At 36.9% G+C, this 23,790-nt stretch overlaps 1 long non-coding RNA gene across 1 annotated transcript in view; it reads right to left on the bottom strand.

Moving 5' to 3' along the window:
- Positions 1 to 414: 414 nt before the first annotated feature.
- Positions 415 to 23,790, bottom strand: part of LOC135413845 (uncharacterized) — a 61,231-nt gene continuing 37,855 nt past the window's right edge. The window contains exon 3 of the long non-coding RNA XR_010430431.1: positions 415 to 509. This is a non-coding gene — a long non-coding RNA (uncharacterized LOC135413845). The remainder of the gene's footprint in view (positions 510 to 23,790) is intronic.

Raw genomic sequence — 23,790 nt, 5'->3', positions numbered from 1 at the left:
ATTCTGTGATGCTGTACCTACTACTACCACATTGCTCTTAGGATGCAGTCAGCACACATCCACATGTGCTGCAACCAGTCAGTTTGATAGTGCTCCAGGAGCAACTTCCTCAGAGTGCTAGCACGACTAACGAATCCTCTTTTGGGACAGACTATCACAAATGTTATTCTAGACCACGAGCTCTCTCTAATCAGTCCATTTCAGTAGATCTCAACAGTCTCATTCATTTGCAATGCTTAAAAACTTAGATCTAAATAAAATAACTTACCATGGAGCAGTGGGTGATCTATAAAATAACTCTGAAAGCTGAGACTGGCTATAAAATATGTGTTCTGACAGCTTTCAAGAATTGTTTCTGATAACATGCATGCAGGCACACTCAAACAAAAAATAGTATTTCATATCCCAAAGGACTGAAACCAAGTAAGCATGTTGTATTCCTTTCTTCTGCAAATAATTCTTCTTCCTTCATCTCCTGTTCTCTGCTTCTCCTTTTTCCAGCTTTTCCTCTCTGAAATTAAAGAGCAGAAAAAAAAGGAGGTAGAGAGGTTGAGCTCTATTAGCTCTGATTTTCTTAGCTACTATTAGTTTGCAATGGTAAAAAAAAATAGAAAAGAAGGTTGTATTGGGAAGATCTTCTGGTCCTTGGACTACAACTCATAAGAAGTCAAAATGTATTTTCATGTAAGTTTTTTAATATGGACAGAAATTAATTCAATTTCTCACATAAGAATAGTAAAGGCTTTAATGAAAATTTTTGAAAACAAAATTGTTCCAATTCAAAATGCTTCACTGGTTCCCTATGGTTCTGTAGGTTGTGACATGATGAACTGCAGCTATTTGTAATAAAAGGAGGAGGTGTCACCATTGCAGGATCCAACCTACCAGTTCTGCCATACACTATTTTGAAGCTGCCTGTCTTCTTAGATGTTCATTTCAAAGAGAGGAAAAAAACCACAGCAACAATTCTACATGGAAAGGATTATTTTCTTTAGAAGCTGAAATGTTTAGAGTTCACAGAATTCATGTGGAAATTGGGAAGATGCTGCTGGAACAACAGGTTAGGTATATTATTATCTTTAAAATTATTTAAATGACTTATTAAAACACTCTTGCCTGGTTTCCTCATCCATCTCTACAGACTGTGAAATTTTAGCAACTCTAACAAAAAAAAAGCTGTACTCACCAAGCAAACATCGGATCCAAATTAAAATATAGGCTTTGTAGTATTTAGCCTCAGCTTAAAGCATGGACTGATAAGAAGGAACTGTATTGCCCTTACTATCAGCTCTTATAGAGGTGAGGTGTACAGGTTAGAGAGAATATCTTAGTTTAACAGAATGAGGTTGACCAGGCACAGTCCTAGTAAAGGCAACATAATCCAATCTAAAATAAGCACATTTAAACAAATTTCCTTTACAAAGCCTCAAGCCAGAATTACCATAATAGGAGACACCCATTTCTTCACTACTTTTGATAGAAATACAAGTTACTGCTGTTGTTGGGCTCCAATGCTTGGTGAGAGCAGCTACAGGAGTAAGGCGAAGCATATCTTGATAAATATCTGGACTAACGCAACAGATTGCACTTCAACCACAAAGCAGCATCTCTCAAATGCATTGCAACTTAATTTCTGCACTATGGCTGTGTATCTTTGTAATGCTATAAAAGAAACCACTTTAAACCCAAGCAAATAGCTTTCTGTCACTTATCTGCCCAACAAAAAATGAGCTAGCAATTGCTCTGGGTTTGGTTAGCTGCACAGCTCTGACACAGCTGGTTTTGCCCCAAAGAGAACAGTATAGCATGGCAAGTAAACACCATCCCAGAGCTCTCATCTCCTAATCATGACCTCAAGCTTGTTTCCACACCAACCCTCCCAGGATGCTGCCACCTCTCACTGTGAAGACTTGTTATCCATCAGGTCTAGTTAAGTGGAGAGTTTCCCAGAAAGAAGGCACAAAACCAATAAGGCAATTAGAGACCAATTAAGTTCATTAACACTGTTTACCTACAGGAGAAAGGAAAGCCTTAAATAATTAGCAGCAAGTTTATTTTTAAGAGTAAAAAAGCCTTTTGAAAACACTTTCTGAGTGACAATGTTTGTTTACAGACAGCCATCAAGGTATTATATTTTTCCATCCTCTTCTAACTTATTTCAGATGGTGGGAGAGCAACTGATCATTCAAAACACAATATGTTTGATTGAAACAAGGGAACCATTTTTTCACAGTAGCAATGGTTTAGTGCTGTGATTTTTGACGCTGATCATGAGCTGATTTTAGGTAATGATTACACCTGCAATCCTGCTGAGAGTTATGAATTATCAGCACCTCAGCAACAGAGACTATTAACCCTCTGTTCAGCTCCCCAAATAGAACATGAGGGAAAATATTTCCCAGCCTTCAGAAAGTGTCTTGTCAGTGTACTAGGAGTTTGTATGCATTTTGTTATATCCACTGTTAGCTTGGCTTTACTGAGGAAAAATTCCTCTTCACAGAACAGAACCCAGAGACAAATATAAACTACATCTATCTTGTGTGTAACTGTATATTGCCATGCACACGTTTCTTACCCTTTGCCCTTAGGGAGGATGAGGACAGGAGAAGTGACCAGGTCTCATTAAGACTGTTCTGTCTCAGCTTTGCACATAAAAACCACCCAGAGAAGAAGCATGTGGTTCTTGCAGTTGGGAAAATGTATGGATTTTTGCTGTACTCACATGAAAGAAATAAACACCATGAACATGGATAGGACTGAAATTATTAACTCAAGGAATACTGAACTGAATCTCATTAATTAGAAAAGTTGTTAATATTTACACTCTTTAAGAATTTCCTTTTGTCTTCTACATCAGATTTGAAGAGTAGGATCTAATCTTTATGCCTCTGTTGCAAACTCTTCTTTTCTTTCCTAGTGTATTGAAATGTTATGGTCTAGAAGCTCTTCCCTCTGGGTCCCCTGCCCTTTAAGTGATTCCTTTAAATACATCAAGCATGACTAAAGGATCCCCAGACTTGAAAAGCCCATGCAACAGATACTTCTTTCAAAATGTGATCAGCAAGTGCTCTCATATAACAAAAAATGAAACTGACTGAACACAGACTTCATTTTACTGTATAGTCAGAGTATTATAAAGTAAGTGGGACAAATCTGGTCTCTGCCTCACATCAGTCCAACAGCATATATATTTTGCTCATGATTTCAAAGAAGTGTAAGACAGAAATTTGGTTACTTGTCCATATGTCTTTATACATAGCTGATTTACCAACAGCTGATGCATGATACCAGAATTGAGGAATCGGTTTCACTCCAATACCTTACTTTGCCTGCAGTTTGTTTAAATTCTTTACAAAACCAGAATAATAGTGAAAACTGGTTATGATAACTGCTGACCTGATTTACCTTTTAAGTGCTTCAGATCTATCAGATGCCCCTGTTAAGGGGGACAAAAAAAAGACAGACTTCAATTTTAGAGATGATACAGATGAAGTAATCCTTCTAAAAGTCAGAGAACTAGCATACAAATTTCTCAGCCCAAGAATGAAGACCACACAACTACTATACTTTTAGGGAAAGTGAATCGCATAAATAATTACCTTATCTCTAATATAACTATTTTGGCTAATTTTGGAGACTGAACATTTTTTCTTTTTTTTTTTTTTTGCCTTTTTGACATGGAGAATATTTTGAGCTATATTTATTAGCTCATGAGTCTAATACATTCTAATGTATTTCTAATACATTCATGAGTCTCATTATATCGATGGAAGAAATTAACAGACATTTCCATAGGTTTTTAAAATAGCTGAAACTTTGATCTTACAACTTTGAAATGATAAATTAAGCCTTTTGTAAAGAAAGATTCCTAGCCTTTTCTTATCATCCCTCAGAATTTAAGGATATCAAATTAGTTAAAAAATGTTTCACTACTTTACTTCAAGAATATATATAGATATATATACAATATATAACAAAAAAGGTTTTTTAAATATAAAATTTGGGGGACTTGCAGAACAAAATACCATGCTCAACCTATTTTCGGATACATCTTTCTAGAATATCTGCATGTTAAAAGAACTTGCAAAAAGTCCTGGAAAATCAGACTTTTAAATATTTTGAATTAAGAAGCATTTTACTCAGTAAGGATAAAAAGACAGTACCCATGGATCTTGATGTATATTAATTTCTGTACAATAAGGAATGACTTAAAAATGAAGTGGGGTTTTCCCCTTTAGATAAAAATCATCTATAGACTGAAGTTTTGTCTTAAACTTTTGTGAATTCACACAGAGAAGCTGCTATTTCTGAAAAGCTGCTGTTCTTTTTTTAATTAGAGATGTAAAAACCAGTGGTATAACAGGACCTAAACTGTCAGGATATGACAGGCCAGACCTCCAGCCAAATCCTTTCCACCTGAAATTGCTAACTGGAATGAAGTTCTGAACCCTTCTTCAAACACATCAAATTCATTTCATAGGAGTAATAAAGCATTGTCATTGTCCACCTCAATTGTCATCAATGACCTTGTAGCATGCGGGAAACATGCACAGATGCTGTACGCATTAAATCAGGGTTCTGCATGTTAAGAGCCAAGCTCAATTTATTGTTCTTTCACAGGCCCTACCCACCACCTTTCAAGCAGTGCTTCCTCAGTTTCTTCAGCTATCCAGTAGGAAGAAATATACTTCCCTTCAGGGATGGATGCTGTGGGAATAAATACACTACAGGTGCTCACCTACAACAGAAATAGCACCACAAGGACAGATAGCTGGCTCATCTGGCAAGCCACCCCTACTGCTGACACTGTAGCCTCCTCTACCCTACTGTACCCTGTGGACTTTAAGGCAGAAAGTAGTCTTGCTATTTTGGCGACGGATCATCAAAGCCTGTGGGGTCAAGTTCTGCTAGTCAGAGCAAACTCTACTACACTGTGCCAGCCAGGGGTATTTGGAACATCAGTGTTCTTTCTAAAACATCACTGTTACCAAAAGCCAACCAGGGGTAGAATAGTAATTTTAAAAATTCTTGTCTAATATATGTTCTTTTATTTTAGTTGTCTGGGTTGTCCTTCATTGGTAGGGCTACAAGAACTCTTCTACATGGTCAGCGAGCTTGACCAAGAAGAGCCAAAGTTCTAGGATTTTATATCAACTGACTTCATTCAAGTGACTGCACTAAAATTATTTTTAAGCCAACAACTTGAATGGTCTTTATCTATTATTCTCATTGAGTATTTCACTGACCTCAGTGTTTCCCATAGATTTTTATCCCCAGCATTTATTTCAATAATGCTTTTGGTCTAATATTTGCCACCTTCTTATTTCTTTGGTAATAGGGAAAAACAGACAAAAAAGCTCTCAGGAGGCAGCTATGTATATCCTAGGATTATAATTATTCCATTTGGGATATTAAAGAGATTCCAGTCCCTAAAGATCATGGATATCTGCCACATCTGTGTGGGCACATCAGAACTAGCTTTACACCCATCCTGATCTATAGCAATACAGAACCAGAACTGAGCAAGAGTTAACTGCTTGGCTGCTCAAGCAGTTTTGTGGATATACTAGACAACTCATCTTTTGTATACATGGGAATCAAGTATCATCACCTTACAAGAAAATACAAGAACAACAGTAGTGTTCTTACCTGTAACATTTAAAACCATTTTGAGGAACCATCACCACCCCCTAGAAATAGTAAGTTACTCTTTGAAATCCAAGGGGTTTCAAAAGAATAGGTATTCTTATTGAGTTGCTTAATTTAAATTAAATTTAAACAAAGCCTGTAAGTGTGGAGCTTGCCACAGTGGAATTGGTAGGCAAAATACTTCTTGAAGAAAATTATATAAAATAGAGAGAAAACCACAGTTCAAGAGAGTTTGGGTTTGACCTGCTCTTTCTAAAGTCCAGGTGAGTTTCATTGCAAAGCTCAATGACAACAACATCAGACCAGAGTCTTTTTGAAAAACCTACCTGGAAAGGAGAAATTCAGTACCTTGTTCACATAAGTTTGTGTGCACAAGTTTCAATAATAGATAGTAGTGGTATTTTTCTTCAGTGTTTCTTCTGCCATCGTAACTGTGTCTCAACAAATATTTCACCAGAGTATAGGACCTACAAACTTTTTTTTTCCCAGTGCGACATTTATGTAAGCCTTAGAAAGCCCCCAAAATGGCTTAATTCCAACAGTTAATATTGTGAGAATGATGAAGTAGAAACCTTAATCAGGGCTCTTACATTGACATCCATTCCCGATTAAGTGACCATCCCATTTAAGCAAAGTTTTCCTGAACCATCACTTAATGTAAACCAAATGTCTTCTGCAACTCCTTCCTACTACTGAAGCGTTTTGACCCCTAGCCACCATATTAACACCTCTAATTGTAACTGACAGGGCAATTTCCTGGTTGCCATTGTGCGAGACAAGCAGAGAACACTAGCCACAAGCAATTTATGACCTTTGACTGTCATATTAACTCTTTTAATTGTAACTGACAGGGCAGTTAGGCCAAAAAGTGTCCCAGCAAGGCAGTTGTGAATGTCCTGCTAAAGCCAAGGAAGGAGTATCCAGTCATTAATGTGGAGGGACTGATATGAGGAAAGAAGGGGAAATACCAGAGGTTGTACAATCAAGCTCCCTCTATAATCATCACTGAGTATTTTTTGCTTCAATTTACCTTCACATTCTCTGCTAAAAACTAGAATTACTTTTACCTGAATGCATGGAATTTAGTTTTAACTTTTGAAGTTAAAAAACATGTAAATGTTTTTAAATTGTTTAAATAAAAACAATTATCTAGAATCTTAGAAATTATGTAAAGTTAATGCAGCTCTGCTCAACAGCCACTGAAGCATACTATAACATGAGACTAAATAAGCAAAAGGTTATCTCAAGTGGAAGAGAGGGGAGTGCTGCAGATGAGTTATACTCACTTCTGGTAAACTAGCCTCTAGAGGGTGAAATATTGTGCTCACAAACATTTTAGCAGGTCTGATATCATTCAGCAGCAGGTGAGGGCACTAATCAGGTGCTAGAAAGATTCTTTTGTTTATTATTTATATTTTAGTCCTACATGCCCAAATGCTGATCATTAAATTTGAATATTTGGTCATATTTGTTTAATCTGCCCTATGGGTAGGTCATTCGGCTAAAGTAAAGATATGGATACTTTGTTATTGCAATCTATCAATCCTTTTTCCTTCAAAGGAAAGAATAAAGCACTAGGGTTAGCTTGAAATTTAAACAAAGCCTGTAAAAATATTATAGAACCTATTTGCAGTTTTTTATATCATGTCAAACAACTTCTGTTAAATTCCAATCACTTTCTAACTGTCTAAGATTTCCCTTCCCACTGTGTCCCTAAAGAGAAAAGGGAGAAATTCACATTAAATCTAGAAAAAACTGAATGACCAGTGTTACCAACACAGAAAGGTGGAACACAGAAGAGTTGAAAGAGATCTTAGTTCAAGAGTGCATTTTCACAAATGCCTCTTTTGACAGCAAAGCTAGCATACACCCCCTCCATTCATCATCTTGTTCACAGAGCAACCCTACAAACAACATGTCAGCTTAACTGAGAATGAAATTACACATTATAGACAACATAATACCTTGTAGACACCAGTACAGGAAGATCTTCCTTCCCTTTGTACTTTCAACTACCGTTCCTCCTCCAGGCTTGACCTGACCCTTTCCACGTGCCAGCAGGAGCATGTCTCTGCTGAGCCGATTCAGCTCACTTCCCCCTGCAAAAGCACAGACAATTTTCGTGGGATTAATTTTCTGCCCGTTTAGTGAGTTGAATCAGCTCAAGTTCCTCTGAGAGGGGGAGGGCTGCATGGCCATCAGAGGGGAGAAGAGGGAAGAAGGGATACAAGCTCTCGTTTTTGAAGACACTGCAACAGATTTAGGGCTAGCCAAGCTGGTAAAATAACGTGCAGCATCATCCTGAATGGCGGTTACAGAGAGAGCATTGCCAAGAAAAGACATACATAGCACTGTGTCCTCAGTTAGGGTATATTTCATTGTTATTGTTGATAGATTTTATATGTTATCTTAACGTTGACATGTATCATTAAGTATTTTTATTATTATTTTTAAAGTATCCAAGTAACAAAGAAGCCTGTCTTATTTTTAGAAATGTCTTATGATGATCTTTACAGCAACATTCAATCCTTCCGTGACTCCTTCTAATGGGTCCTCAGTGCCCTTGAACATGTTTACCCTCTCAGAAGTGATCATAAATGAGAAGTGTATTTGTGCTCCTTCAAACCTCTTGACAAAAAGAGACCCAGACTGTCTACTGCAGACCCTCAGCTTAATGTTGCTTTCTAGATATCTGCCCATGGTTTAAGATGCACTGGTTTATTTTAAAAATCATTTAGACTACATAATATCATGAATAGAGTTAAATGAGCCAGAAAACATTGTAGTAACACAACATAAGGCTAAAGATATTTATTAGGACTGCTTCTTCTTGACAAAACCAGTTTTGATCTAATTATTACTGTTGACATTCAGGTGCTTCCACTTTGCAATGCACTCTGTCATTTCAGGATAAATGGCATGTTGGCACATGAGCTATGAGCTCAGGGCAGTTTTAAGCAGCAAGGTTTTGCACTGGTTCACCTTCTCAACAATGGTTAGAACTGCGGAAAAGGAAAAAATTTACATCTTCTCCAGCTAACACACTGATAAGACCAGAGTTCTCATCCATGTAGCATGAAAATTAGCAATAAACTATGTAGAGAATACCAAAAACTCTTATAAATATGTATATATATAAACAAATTACAAGCGTAAAAGAATTTGAGGGGAGGATAAACACAAATAGTCATGTGCTACTGAAGGCTTTGCTATGATCAGAGAAAACAAATAACAAGGAAGCCTCCATCATTTATAACATTTTCTAAAATATACTTATCAGTAGAACTATATGCCCCTACCTACCCTGCTTTAAATAGTTTCAGCTGAGTTCCCTCTGAACACAGATACCACTTTCTAAAAAAGCCATTAAAAAATACCCCACTATATCTTTCTATCAGTAGCACAACAGACTATCAAATTAGAAAAAAATAAGAAATAAATGTAAAACAAATCGGGGAAAAAAGTGCGATTTTTCACCTTTCTCTGTCCTTTCTTATTAGCCAAAACATCTACTCTGCTGCTTGTATTTAGACACATAAAATCTGTAAATAGTTTCCTAATTTTCTGATTGCCATATGAATGTGTGATAGCAACTGAAGAATATAACAGCACTTTTAAAAAAAGTTGTTAGAAACCTAAACCCGATTCAAGCCCCTAATGCCAGGCAAATCTTCTGTCTTTGCATTATTGCTTGAGAGAACATAAACAAACTATTACACACAACTGTTTGACAGGGACATACTCTAAATTGCTACCTGCTTAATAAGCCTCTATGGAGATCCTAAGCTGTTTCAGATGAGAGTAGATGTTTGATCAGATGCACGAAGGTTATTTTAAATAAGCATGCAACTATCTTGTCTGGTCTTTCAACAGCTAGATACTTCTACAAAGATCCATGGGAATAGGGGGAAATCTACCTTAGTAGACTTGGCAAGTGTCCTGGAGGACTTGCTAAGAATGCTAAATAAACAAGGTCTCCCATTCCACCCAGCCACAAAGAGCTAACAAGCCCCCTCGCCCCCCTCCCTGTCCTCCGGCGGGCTGTACCTCCCACTGGCAGCCCACACTCATCAATACACAGGAGCCCCAGATATCACACACCAGACCCTGCTGTGATGAGCAAACACCAATCAACAGCCCCATTAGCCTCCAGAGGACGGTCTAGTTTGTTTACAGTAAATACTAGAGCACTGCCAGTGGAGGGCTGCACAGGAAATGCTGAGGAGGCTTTTCCCTCTTCTGTTTCAGGAACATTTGGAAGTTCGGGGTTTGCGTGCAGTGCAGTCTTAGGTATTGCTTTCTTCTTTTTAAAAAAGAAAAGAACACTGATGAAAATGCAATCATTTAATATTGAAAGCAATTTAGGTTTGGGGGTTGTGGTTTTTTTTTCTTTTGTTAAAGAGCCTTCAGTCAAAATGACTACATTTTCAAAAGAAAGTAAATGTTGATGAACAACATTTAAAGCATTTTACATGGGATTATCAAGGGAGAGTGCTAACCTTCATTAACTAACCATTACCCAGCTTTATGCAGATGTTTGGTACTGTTCTCCAGCCCTTCAACACTTTACTGTAACAGCACTAAGTGCACTGGAATCATCAAGTTTTGCATCTAGAACTGGCAGACAGTGGAAGGGATTTAAGTGAATACTACAGCTTATAGAAAAGAATGAGATGTTGGGAGAGGTTTAGGGGGAAGATCCAAGAAAGTCTGAAATCCACCCTGTGTGTTGTTCCCAGCTTACTGGCACACTAGGGTGAGTGCCTCTCTCCTAGACACTTAGGGGGGAAAGATTGCTTCCTGCTCTGCATACGCTTTGCATACAGCCTAGTGACTGCTCTGTTTGGAGACTGGATTCGCTTCTGACCCTTTGTTAACAAAGACAATATAATTTATTATTCATACATATCTGTAGTCGGAAGACGTGCACTGCAAGTAGCTGATCTCATTCTTTGCTCAAGCAACACGTGACTGGGACACTGGTCTAAATGTTGCTCTTTTCCTTGGAAGCAGAGATTGAATTTAGGAATGGAAAGTCTTAGTAGCCTGGCAGAAATTAACGTGAGCTTGAGTTCAGGGGGAGAATTGAGTTTCTTCTCTTGTGGGGTTGAGGTGAGCTGTAAAATGGTAGTTGAAGGATGACTACTAAACAAATCTCTAGAATGGCTAAATACATTGCAAAAGGGAAGGAGAAATTATTCGTTAGGGCAGTGGAAATGAATCTGTACATTCCATAGTAATTTTTCAGAATAAAGAACTAGCAAATAATTTCTGCAAGATGCCCATGACATGTCATATTTATCTTACTAAGACATTAACAAAATTCTTCCTAGCATGGCTCAATGAGGTTTCTATACAGGACATGCATCAATTTCTTCTGAAATCCCTAAAAGCTCTGAATCAACTGCCGAGTATGTTTGTAACACTTCAGATGAGCCCCACTCATCACCTCAAAAAGGAGGGGCGGTCGGGGGGAAGTCTGTTGTGACAGTTAACCAAACAACAAATTACATGTCAGCAGCTACATGGCAAGTGCATGCAGATTTCAAAACTAATTTTCAAAATGTTTCAACATTGTGGTATATATTTCTCTCTATAACCCCTGACTGCTAGACACTTTTCCAAGTAACATTAAAACCCCTGTATGCCTCAGTACAGCAACAGAAGTATTTTTAAGACACAGTGGTACAATGATACATGGACAAATGTTACATAGTAAAATGTTTATAGAAACTAAGTTGAAAGTGCTTCTTGACGGTTACATCTCTTCATCCACCCTTCCATTAATTTAATTAACTAACTCATAGGTTTACAAGCTGGAGGGACCCAGAGAATTTGATATGAGAAGAAAAATAAAGGGTTTAATCACCAGGCCAGGTTTTCCAAGTTGTCATGGCTCTAGTATTTATAACCTGCACAATTATATAAACAAAAACTTCCACTACTTGCCCGAGAGTCTCAGATCAATATTATAGATAAAGGTAAAGCTTAAGGTAAACGATTACCGTATAAGATGATGGGAATAGTAATTTTAGTGAACATCAAACACATTAGGATACAGTAAACTTGCACAGACATAATAAATTCATCAGCTATTTCTGCTGATTGATTTGTATTCCAGTTTAATTAGCCATGAAAGAGTCAATTTTTTTCCTGAAACCTTCCCTCCCCCCCTTTTTTGTTACAGATCACTGCCACAAAGGATAATCCCCAGCTGTCAAGTTAAGGAAATTTAAAAGGTAGGTTCTAAAAAAAAAAAAAATCATTACTAGTCATGAATTCATTTTCATATAGACCAGTTATACTTATTTCACAATGACTTTGGTTGGAAAATCACATCTGAAAATAAACTGATGCCCTTAAACTATTGTTTTACAATTGGCTTTAAAATACTTTGAAAGCAGATTAGCTTGGTATAGTGGAAATAATGACATATAGAAAGGCAAACGTTCGGTGGAGTGGCACAGAACTTATAACCTTGCTGTTGCTTAACTTTCAGCAAACAACTTTAAATAACACAAAATGAGCACTGCAGATCTGTATGGCATAAGAAAGGACAAAATATTTGTTATAGAGAGGATACTTCATTCCTGAAAAATAAATAAATAAACAAACCAGTGCCATAAATGTGTTCAGGAAAGTCACAAAGAGTATCCATGTTTGTTTTAACTTGCCACTACAAAAGAAGATTCAGGGAACAATAGTGAGGTCCAGCTGTTGTTTTTCTTGAAGAAGTCCCAGCTCCTCATGCAGAGAAACTACACTTGAGATGAGCTGGCTGAGACAAATGTTCTGTCTACACTTTAAATGGCAGCTGGTTATTAAATGACTCCCAATAGGATGAACACTTGCTATTGACAGTAAGGTAATATAAGGACCATGCAGTGCAATCAGGATGGGAATGTGAATGAAAAATCTTTAATCTGAAATTACAGCTGTCAGGGCTATATTATAAAACATGAAAGTTGCATCTGCACTTAGAATTAATGTGTCCCAAAAGCCAAGTTTCTCATAAAGGGCATCTTGCAGATACATCTTTTATAAATAGACTACTGGTCTTCCGTAAATCAAACCGAACTGTAGCCTATACTAAGGAATTAAAAGGGTCACCTCTTCTGGGGTTGGTATTTGTTGAACAGTATTTGGTAAAAATGAACATTGATTTACGAAGTCCAACAGACACTGGTAATAGTATTACTTTATAATGATATTCACTGACTCCAATGTGTCAGACAAATTACTTCAGTTCTTTTATTACCAGATTCCATGTGCAAAAGCATCTTTTTCAAAATAAGGAAGCATTTTCAAACGAACTACTTAACAATCTGAGTTAACAGAGCGTTGAACAAACAAATATAGTACTTTTTATTTGCACATAGTTCAGATAAATGGGCTAAGCTCCCTGTGCAGGCATGCTAAGCCTAGTTTGATGGAGCCAGTTTAAGATAAGACATATGGCAAAATTAGTTACCTGCTCTATTCCACGACCCCACAGCTCACAAGGATCACTTCAGTTCATTTCCCATGAAAGAGCAGAGCCATTTTCATAGGCTGAATCTTTGCATACATTTTATGACAGCTCATCTTGTAATCAAGTCATATTTCTGCATTTAGTGATACCTGTGCTTTGAACATTTCAGTCAGCCAGTGTGAAAAGATCCTCCAAAATGAAATTGTCACTCAGAAATTCTTTAATGATTTGTGAGAAAAAAAACACCTCTGATACTAATCCAGTGTATACAGTAACAGGTATTCAGCTAGGAAGATTGGCTATAGCTAACAAAACCTTTAAAACCAGTAACCATAATGATGCATTTTATGAAAAAGATGTATGCACACTTGTTCAGTCTTCATACAGGTGAATTTTTAAATGAAACTCACTAACAAGTATAGGTCTAAAAGTAGAATTTCGGTGTATCTGTATTCTGAACTTCTTGATTGGGGTTTGGGCAATGGTTAGGCGGAGAATGAGATGTCACAAGTTTTCTAGTCCCCCTGTTCTCCTTAACCAAGTCTTCCATGCTCAAATCTAAACATTTTACTCAACTTCCACCTAAAAGCCATTTTATTACCATTTTAGTTCTTCCTGCCTTCTTGTGCCCCATCCAAAGTGCTGTCAAGATGCAAGAGCTAAATCCCCTGCATTGAATTTGCTTCTTACTCTGGAAGGAGTCAGCGTACTGCATGCCGATGTTAACAGACCGTTGGGTAATTGAAATTAAACGAAACAGAAGAGCATTTCATTGGTGATAAATTACAAATCACCAATAAAAATTAAGATCAGCTATACATGCCATGAGGAGAATTTACCAAAGAAATGAATTTACTTTGCATAAACAGTTCTTTGCACTCAGACGCAAAGTATATGTTTTCTTCCCTCAGTAGGAATACAGTGGGTACTTCAAGACCAAATGATGAACTTTTAGAATGTAATTGCAGAAGTCAATTGCCTGGTTGCAATCCAAGAGAACTGCCATTTCTGTTATATAATACCATAAATCAGGTTCTGTAAGCCCAAAGGTGATGATTAACAGAAATAAATAATTAAAACATTTTTAGAATAGTGAATTAAAATAGTCCTCCCTGATTAATAAGAGTAGGCATATCATTCTGAAATTAATTCTAAATTCAATTAAGAGTTTTTTCCCCTATGATTCACTGCATTCAGAAAGTTACTTATATGTTTTCTGCAATCATCCAGAAATCTCAAGCCTTTAGAATGTGGTAAACAAATATCTGGAAAAGGACTCTGAAAGAAACAGGCAACTGAAAGCTCAAAAATAACATTTTTCAGAAATTAATTTGTTCATACATTTTCAAAGCTACAGTATTTTTCTCTTCACATTCCAAAGTATTTTATAGTGTCTCTCAGATTTGTTAAATTCTTCACATTTCATCCTTGAAGTGTCTCAGACCAAGGTGTTGAGTTCCCCTTAGGTATCAGCTGAAGAGAGCATTAGAATCTGTGCTGCAGGCACATATGATAATTTTCATTTGTCTGACATTTCTCTGATAACTCTCCCTGAGTGTTATCAAATACTAGAATAACTCAGTCTAGAATAATGTGGAACAACATCTGTGAATCTAACTTTGAAGGAAGAAATCATATTTGATAAAGAAATTAAGATGCCTTAGAAACACAAGGAAACAATTTCAGGCTTATAATAGATATTGAGAGAGATCAATGAAGAAAGAAAAAAATATTTTTAAGGGTTCCAACAAAACAAATGAAGATACTAAGCTCTCAAAGTCAGTAAAATAATACAACCCTCCTAAAAACAGATACAAAAAAAATTCAATATAAATTCATTTTTTCATCAGTTCCAGATGACAAGTGGCTGAGGAAACCAACAAAGACACTAATTCATTATCGAATCTCTGGGTATGAATTTGTCCAAGGACAGGAAGCCCTGAGCATCCTTCCTATTTACAGTGAAAAGAGAAAATCCACAAAATTGAAGATGAAAAGCAGAAAAGGCACATGTGCATTTGAGTTTTGTTACCTCGCCCATTTATTTGTCTTATCTATCTGGGAGGTCTTTTAAAGATTCTAAGCTCTTAAGAGTGGAGGCCATCATTAGCTTGTATGTTTGCTTAGTGTATAGCACAGGACAGTAAGACTGGCTGACAGCTCTAGGCCACATATACAATTAGGATTTAAATAGTCAATTTGGATTTGTAACCAGACTCATGTGAAAGGGCTCTGCAGCAGTCATGCATCTATAACAGATAGGGAGGCAGAGTCTTTCATAATTTTGGAATACCTTACAAATTATTTGCAATAACAAAGAGAAAAAATTGAAACAGAAAAGGCCTTAAGACAGCTAAACAAACAAACAAAAATCTTGAAGCTCTGTGAATTAATACAGGTTTTTTTCACAGGGCTAGTTTCTTTGGTTCACAAGTACAGCAGTATTCAGCATTGTCAGAAATTCATGAACCAGTTAAATAAAAAGGTAGCACTGTTTTCTTGAGAGGAGCAACAACTCTAGCTGAAAAGGAAAAAGCTTATATATATGGAAAAGCCCAACCCCAGACAACCAAAACCTACAGGCTGTAGCCTTGTATATCTCCGTCAAAGCAGAATTAATATATCAGACTATGGAGTCCAGCCTTGCACCCGCATATGCCCTTTCTGAGACACTCTGCGAATGCTGCTTTAGGCCATAGGTCATGTTTTCAAGGCTCCATGCCATTGCTCCATTTAGATGATGATGAAGCTTTGTTCTATCAACATTTAAGAGCTATATTTATCTTCCAAGAACTTTGAAGCACAAAGAGAAAGGCGTGTAACTAATTTGTAAATATTTCTGCAGTAGTGTATGTATCGGAGCGCTTCCAACCAGAAGTGGTCCCACATACATTTAAGATGTCAGGCAAACCTCGCTAAGTACCCAGTCATACTTGAATATTCTCTGTTCTTCTTGAAGCAAAACTGCAGACAGTTTTTTTGTTCTCTGTAACAAATGCTGGAACAGTTGAAATATCGAAGTGCTCTTTGTATCTGTGACATAGTTTCTTTGGACTGTGTTTCCCATTCAAACAAGTGGTCATGTTTTTTATTTAATCATAAAACAGGGGTCAGAAGTCCCACAGTAGGAAATGTGGCAGACGAATTACACAGCAAATGCGAACAAGTTCTGCCCATTCTTCACCTAAAGGCTGGCTGTTGTCTATTAGTAGATGTTTCAGGCAGTCTCTGACTTCAGGAAGAGGAAAGGAACAGAAGAGAGGCAGGAGCAAGAGCTGATGTCCCAGGGACGAGCGTGGCATTGTACCATTCATTGAATGAAAAAATCCAGACAATTTCTAAATGAATTAGCTTGACAAAATTAAATTCCTTGTGAACCAAGAGGTGCATCCTCAAAATGAGATCTGGCTCTGAAGTAAAGCATATGAATACAACGGAATAGATTTTGCCACGATAAGTTTGGACTTTGAAGATGAACCTCCAGCCAGAGAATACATTATTCCCTGCCTTACTCATGTTATCCTTTTTGTCCAGGAAAGTAAGTCTGCCTTTAAGTAATACTTCACAATTCTGGCCAGAAGTACTTCCTAAAAGAACAGATTTTCAACTTTAAAGAGCTTTTATTATTCTTCAAGGTGAACATTTTTGGAGCAACTTTTCCAACATTTCCTTAGTCTTAGACTAAATAAGTCAAAAGCTAAAATGTTTAGCACACCTGGCAAACCTACAGCTTCTAAATCTGACAGCCTGTCCCCAGCATCTTCTTTTTCTTTCTTGCCCACAGTGCAAGCAGAAACAGAGGCTGCAGCTGGCTTCAGTGCAAAGGTATTGCCCAGCGCCTGCCACCTCTGGAACTGTTTGGCATCTTCAGAGAGCACCAGCCAGGCAATTTTTTTCTGTAAAATCAGATTCCAAGAGTGTTCGGTATGGGATTCCCTGGCTCCAAGCACTGTCAGGGAAAAAAAGGAAAGCAGTTGTTGCTCTTGCAGAGGAGCCTAGATGGGCGGTGTAGTGGCAGGTCAGTAGGTACAGTTCGAAAAGGGAGGCAGGGCTCCATTTTCCCCCTCTGTCTTCTCCTACTGTTCAAGAGACACTCGCATGGAAGAATAGGAGGAAGGGCTGCCAGGGCAGAATAGGAGAGGGAAGATGCTGCCATGGCTTTGCTTCAAATATTTTAAAAATGACCTGTTTAAGAAAAGGGTTCCTTCTTGAACTGATACTAATAAACAAAGTTGTGCAGCCCTGCCTGATGCACTAACCATGTTTTCCACGCTGGCATATATTGCACTTACAAAGTAATTGTTCTGGATATCTTTTTCCAAGAAAAGTATGCCAAAAATCTTAAATACATTAAATGTCATTTTACTGTGAAGCAAGTTAATCTTTTGAAGTTATTGTTATTATATGAAACAAACTACTGTATGGAACTAAATAACCAAGAAAATCAATTACAATCTAATCAATACAATCAAATTTGTATTACAATTCATACTTTAAATCACAAAATTTTCTCATCTGATCTTCAGCTCATTTTTTAAAAAGGATTGACATGGCATTGTGTCTTGTATTTGAAAGCTATCTTTTCCTATTAATTTGCTTTGAACAAACAAGCAAAAAATGAAGAAAATAAAACGGAAGTTCTTGTTCATGCTTCTCCCACACATTTTCAGCTGTGTGTGCACGCAGTTAAAACATGCAAATGCAGTTTGGAGGAAATTCGACATCTCTATTATAGATGAAAGGTAAACAAAAGCAGATGAAGGATTAGTGCAATTCCAAATTTAAGATATTGCTCTCAGTGACTTATAATAAAGTGGTGTTGCATACGATGGCATGTTTTAGATGACATTTCAATTGTACAAGCAATTTGCATTCTATCTGACATTAAATAACGTTCTCATTATTATGAATTCTGGCAGCATCCCTGTCTCCACAGCATAAAGATATGAACTACGAGGCACATCTTAATGAAGGGAGTAAGTTTTCCTGTCAATCTGAAATGCAAGACAAGGCTGTACCTGGGCTAAACCTCCAGTAACATTATTGTGAGTTGCCCACTTCTGACATAGTACAAATCTTCAGCTAAAGCATTCTTCTTATTAAATAAAGATCTATAACTGAACACATGTATCTGTAATATCACTACAATCCAAAGAAAATTAAAAGACAGATTATGTCCAGGATATTACATGCACCACCACAGAGCACTGCGAGAATCTGGTATGATCCTGTTGCTAAGATACCTGGCTAATGCCACGGAAACAAGCCCTTCGTACTAATCTAGCACAATCCATGCATGCTTCCACATATTTTGGCAGGGGAAAGTAGGAGTCCACTGACAATGGCTTGGGATATTGCTAGCCAGCGCTCCTGAATTTATACATTTTTTATCTCTTGCTGGTAAGCTTCAGCAATCTGAGTGAAATAAGAAATGTAACACTCTGTTAATGGCATTTGGTTGCTTTATGCCATTTAAAACAAGTAAGATTACTTTTTATCCTCCTACATAGTCAATAAAAGTTGCTTAAAAAGGTAATTATTTAAGTGCTTTTGGTTGCAAAATTGTGGTGCTCCCAAAAATGACTGCCCTTAATCTTTGTGATTTATACTGTAATATGCACATAAATGATTATCTGCATTTGCTGTCTCCATTGCTGTCTTCAAGGAGACTCTAACAGTTTCCTCGGGTGCATACTGAATAAGCAATCAGAAGAAGTGCAATTATTTTAACACAAATAACTCACAAGTCTGTACTATTTAAATCTGCTTTGCAACTCTAAGCCCGCCAATAGCTCTTTGCCCAATAGACTGAAAAAAGAGTGAGGAAGAATAGTAAAAAAAAAAACCAAAACCTAAACAAACCTAGTCATTCCATGATGTGTGTAAAAATCTTACATAAAAGAAAACTGCTTCATCAAACAACCTGGCTAGACTGCAAACTTATGGTCAAGAAATATAAGTGTTACACCCATCTTTTTTAAATATAAAACAGACATGTGTCTTCACTGATAAAAAAGTACACTAATAAAATGTTCCTACTGTAACTTCAACAAGAATTAAAAAAAAGACAGTGTAAACACACTCCCCATCTTTTTTGCAATGCGATCTCTCCTAAGCATCAGTGACAGTAGCTCTGTTGAGCTCAAGTTATGATAACAATAACTTTTGCAGATGTTCTTAGCTGTCAAGTATTTTTTACTAAAATGTCAGGAGATGTGATAAAAAGTAAAAACAGAAGAATTTCTCTGTAGTAATCAGTTGAAGTCGAGAAGGCAGAGGTCACACATTAATCTCTAACTATAAAATAGTGAGCTGTAAATGAATAATGGAAATATTATATTGAAACAAACATGCAATTTTGCATGCCTACATGTACATTAATATGTGAAAGATGCTTATTTTTCCAGCCTACATTCTCTTCCAGTTAATTCACAATACGGACACAATGCATTTCTTTCTGAAGGGAACACATGCACCTCAGATTGCAGCACCTAGAAATTATGTTGGTTTTATTCACTTTAAAATTTTTTTTTTTTTTTTTTCCACATTTTCGGTTGTATTCCACTCCCCAGCCTCCCGAGGTCAGTTTGCAAGCTTCCTTTGGCAAGGGACCTTATGGATTCCCAAGATCATTTTCAGGGTTGTGACAACTGCATGTCACGTCATACTCTTTACTACTGTTGGAAACAAACATTACTCTTACTGAAACAGACTGTATGAGATGCAAAACCCCTAATGTATAGACAAAAGGCCATTCCTTTATTCAGAATGCTTTTTTATCTTTTGAAGTCCTTTGGGACATTTTTTGTAGTAAAACTATTTCTGAATAACTACCTTAGGGCAGTATAGAAGGGTAACTGTGTTATAAAACAGGAGCTTGTTCACGACAAAGAAGAAATAAATCAATAACAGATGCAAGTATCTCAGAAACTGTTACTTCAACATAAATTGTCCCTGTAAGAAGGACAGAAAAATGTTTTTACAAACCTTTTACTTTTTTCAATTCTCACTGGAATCCAAGTCAGAAGAGAAAATGGCTGTTTGCTTAGAATAAAGTGTCTGAGCTATCTATGTGAACCTGACTGTAATGGCAAAGGATGGTGTGGATCAATATCCATCTTCTTCATTCCTGAAGTAATAACTTTCAATAGGAAAATCTATTTACTTTTACTTACCTTTATTTTATTTCATTTTGCTTTAAAGAAGTCCATTCCAGAGGGAGGGTTTAGATTGCAAACAGCAGTTAACAAACTGATGATTTAACTAAGGACAATAGGCCGGTAGGCATGTTATCATTCTCTGTAGCCATTGGTTAGGGTTAAGAAGAAACACATTTACTTGGAAAATTTATTTATTATATAAGCAATCAGTATTACAAGCCATTTAACGCCTACAACCTCCCTATGTATAGCACATATTGGAAAGGTCAGTCAGAACCAAAGGGTAATTTGTCTAATCCTTATTTACAACGAGCGCAGAACTGGACAAGCCTCTCTCCTGCAGAAGCAAATGCTCCCATGAATGACATGCCCCCAAATGGCTCCCTTTCCAGCCCTATACCCATGGCAGCCTATCTGACCTCGGGCACTGACATTACCTTTTCCTGGGAGCTGCTGGCCACCAAAGCCAGCTTGTATTATCATTCAAGAGAAAGTCTGCTGTGTGTAACTGGCCAGTGGAAATCACTTTTTCTCTGTTAAAATGCAGAGATGAATCCTCTGGCTCTTGTGAACAAACTTCTTAGGTCTACATATTTTCTAAAAAGGCAAATGAAACTAAACAGGAAGGGAGGGAGAGAAAGACAAAGCAAACTTGTGTATTTTCCAGTTACATGAACTTGCTTCCAATAAATTTGCATTCTCAAGATATATAAATCATATGGTTGATATGACTTTTATCAATCAAAACATTTATTTACATTTTCCAGAAATAAAACAAAAGTTTGTGGCAGCGCTTTTGGTATCACCTGATATTTTCTATTAGGGGGTTTATTTTAGGGGAGGGTTATTTTAATTATGCACTAAAACAGTGCATCAGATAGCACAGTATCTTTCTAGTAAATACTATTTTCAAGCTTCATTATCTGGAGCACAGTGAAAGGCTTACTCATTTTAAATTCAGTTGAGAAGCTGAAGCTCATTAGGAATTTAAAATATTTAAAAGTACATTTGTGTTTTCTGCAGTCACTGCTTTCCCTCCCTACTGCTAAAATCACCTAAACCAAAATTAAATCAAAACTGCAATTTACCCCTTGCTTAATATTAAGCAACCATCTGTCTTTCCGTAATACAAATTTTTGTGACTGTGGTGGCAACAACAACCCTCACTATTCACAAGGATGTCAATATTGAAGTCAAAAAAAAAAAAAAGGCTGCAAGAGAGACTAGAAAGACAACACTTTACGCACACTGCAAATTTTATTAATAATAATTGCTAATTAATCTTAACTGAAGAAGCAGTGCAAAACCCCATGTCTGAATTCCAGGTTCTTACATAAATCTCAGAGCACTCAGAGTGTGTATTTGTAACTAAGAAAGAGATCACCAGCATTAAAACCCTGCTTATATCAACTGCAGAATGGGAAATAAATTAGTCACTCTACTCTCTTTAGAATTTGAAGGGAAACATATACTAATATAGATGTAACCTGGTAAGACAATTAATTGCAAAGTAATATTTGCAGAATACTAAGGATAAGAAAGATTTCATTGTCACTAATGTCTGCATATTTATTTGAAAGCAGATTGTATGAGTGTGTGCAATGAATAAATGAACCCCAACTGTACAATTTTCCATGTAGGTTATAGGAATCTTCAGTTTTACATCTTCTGTTATCAGGATAATAGAAAAAAAATACAATCACATACAGAAGTATTAGTGCATATATCGCTGGAACACAGAAGTCAAATATTGAAGCTAAAGAGAAGCCACAATAAATCTGAAGAAAAGCCACTGACAATTTTATAAAAAAATAAAAAATAGTTCCAGTTGTTAAAAGGCACCCAGGGATTAGAAAAAATATTCAGGGTCTTAAAGGTTTTAGAAGGTTGGTGGGCTTGGGTCTTGAAGACAGTAATTTTTATTCATTGGTTTTTACCTGCAACAAATTTTGTTATGAAATTTCATCCACCATTTTATTTCTCTTAATATTGAGCTGAAACTCAAAATAATTGAAACAAAGTAGAGGCATCAGGAATTAATTAAGGCTATTACAGGAAAATCACAATATGTAATCAATGTTTCTGAGCTTAAGTAGTCCAGGTAAAGAATTAGTGCTGCTGTACAGAAGGAGCTCTGCTACAGTAAAACGCAGATGAAATATCTACTAGGGTAAGTAGTAAGTTAGAGGCTTTAGACATAATTATGCTATATATAATTTAAAGCTCAACTTCAAAGCAAGTAAGTGCTATTAATTATCGTCTACCCAACACAGCTCTTAAAATGTCAAATTAAAAAAGACTATTGGTAATTGTATAAGTTATGGCAGACTAGCTCCCTCCAGCAGTGACAGGAGACAGCACGAAAAAGCAAGCAAGATATACCTTTCCTTTCTGATATTTACAGCTTCTTGTTCTTCATGCAGATCAAGAAAGCAACAATGTTTGTACTGAATTTCCTCAGCCCTCTTTCAGGGACTGATCCTGCACATGATCCCTCTTGCGAACAACAGCTGCTAGATCAGACTTTTATTTGGAAATTCACCAAACTCTGCTGACCTGACTTTTCTCTGCCACATCACATGCGGGACATTCCTACTTGTGTGCAGGGGGAGCAAAACAGGCGCCAGCAGTGTCTGCAGCAGAAGGGGGCAGGTGCAGGCAACATGTGGCAAAACTGTACTCCCAGCTCAGCCACCAATGCCAAGGTAAGGCAACTAATTTGCTCCTGTGCCTCAGTTTCTTGACTTTCTGACTCGAGAGCAGGAGCCACAGCAGGAAAAGCACTCTGGGTTCACCACACACCTCCCTTTCCTCACGGCTCAAAAGCTTTACTGAAATCTCTCTTCACAGTGAGAGTTTGTCAGATCTCATTGCCCCATATAAAGCGCTAAATATATATAATAGGCAAATATAAACATATGGATTACTGTGCACGGGAAGATTTACTTCTACAAGCATTTTCCTAAAATGGAAATACTTGCATATAATTAAATTTCAAAGGAGACGAAAAGAAAAAAAACAAAGCTAGAAATTGCATGTTTAACTTGTGAAATTTTTTTCCCCTCTGAGGCCTGTGTTCAAAAGTTGGGTTTCATGCAAAGTGAAAAGGTTTAGAGGATCACTCAAGCCTTGCACATACATATATTTATATGTATAAAACCAGCATCAAGTTTGCAACCTCAAGTTGTGGGCAAAACATTGTCATGACAGAGGAAATAATGTGCTGGGCAGGGAAGGTTGTGTAATACCTGCCTGAAATACGCACTATATTCGCCTTGGCTCTTAGCCATTGCTCACTCATAACCTCTATAATTCACAAAAATTATATATTAAAAGCACGTAATGAATGTTGAGTTATTGTGAGTTGAGTTGCAGACTTAATAGATGGTTGTCATCATGCCAGATTACTGGTACGAAGTAATTATATTAAAGAGCAAGCAGATCCTTATCCGAGAATGAATCTTTTAAGACACAGTTTCTGAGGAAAGCTGAAACGTACAGTAACTTGCG

The sequence above is a fragment of the Pseudopipra pipra genome, chromosome 4 (assembly GCF_036250125.1).
Source record: "Pseudopipra pipra isolate bDixPip1 chromosome 4, bDixPip1.hap1, whole genome shotgun sequence".
NCBI classification, from domain to species: domain Eukaryota; kingdom Metazoa; phylum Chordata; class Aves; order Passeriformes; family Pipridae; genus Pseudopipra; species Pseudopipra pipra.
This window is presented reverse-complemented; position numbering and strand designations above follow the sequence as displayed.